The following is a 1,339-nucleotide window of genomic DNA, read 5'->3' as shown; positions in this document are numbered from 1 at the left end:
TCAGAGCTGGATGAAATGACATGCTTGTAAAACAAGGCAGTTCTGGACCTGTGGAGTGACGGGAGATATATATATACAATGCCTTTAGCATGTTTCAAAAGAGTAAAAAAAAAAACACTCCAAACCCCACACACACACACACACACACATACACGCTTCTATCTAAATGCCAAACTGAAGTTCAGCCTGAGCAGCATAGCGGGACTCAGACACTGTGTATTATTCTCGAAGGGCTTATCTTAACAAAATATAGAAACCGCAACAACAAAAAGAACACAAAATACAGTCCTTGTGAGCCTAAGTTAAGTGATTCAGTGTTTACTTGTATTGACCCATGATGTGCTGTAGACGCAGAATTAACTCGAGACACTCTCTATTACTCTCACAAATTAATTTTGGGGGGCTTCATCTCATAAGTGGCCTTCGAGATATTTCACACACAAACACTTTCTTATAGTCTATGGTAAATAACATAACTGTGGCTTTCATTAATGAATTGTGAGGTAATTCTATTATTGTAAACAGTAAATTATTATGTTCGGCTATCCTGTTTTACACGTGTAATTGAGATACTTCACAAGCACACATATAATACAAAAAATTTAATAATCAAGCCTGTAGAAAATACAAAGGTATAGAAAATAGATATAAAGATTAAAAATAAAGATTAAATAAAAAGTAAAGATTCATTCATTAACCATTAAGATAAATTGAACTAAATAATAGCCAAATTTATTAAAATAAATGAGAACAGCTCCAAATGAAAGGTGTCTGGATGAAGCAGCTATTAGATGTGGTGAGAAAAGTAGCCTACTTTGTGATTTTGAGTTGGCGGATCGCTTGAGTTCAGGGGTTCTGGGCTGCAGTGAACTATGTCGATCGGGTGTCCGCACTAAGTTCGGTATTGATATTGTGCTCCTGGGGGAGCTCGGGAGCACCAGGTCGTCGAAGGAGGGGTGAACCGGCCCAGGTCGGAGACGGAGCAGGTCAAAGCCCCCGTGTCGATCAGTTGTGGGGTCGCGTCTGTGAATAGACTCTGCAGTGCAGCCTGAGCGATACAGCGAGACTCAGACTTTTGCATTTGTACCTGCATGTGGATCAGGGGAGATTCTAGGATTTTCATTTTAGGGGGGCTCAGCCCCCAATGAGGGTATAATATATATATATATATACAGTGGGTACGGAAAGTATTCAGACCCCCTTAAATTTTTCACTCTTTGTTATATTGCAGCCATTTGCTAAAATCATTTAAGTAAATTTTTTTCCTCATTAATGTACACACAGCACCCCATATTGACAGAAAAACACAGAATTGTTGACATTTTTGCAGATTTATTAA

Source organism: Sinocyclocheilus grahami, unplaced genomic scaffold (assembly GCF_001515645.1).
Source record: "Sinocyclocheilus grahami isolate Dianchi unplaced genomic scaffold, SAMN03320097.WGS_v1.1 scaffold25.1, whole genome shotgun sequence".
NCBI classification, from domain to species: Eukaryota; Metazoa; Chordata; class Actinopteri; order Cypriniformes; family Cyprinidae; genus Sinocyclocheilus; species Sinocyclocheilus grahami.
This window is presented reverse-complemented; position numbering follows the sequence as displayed.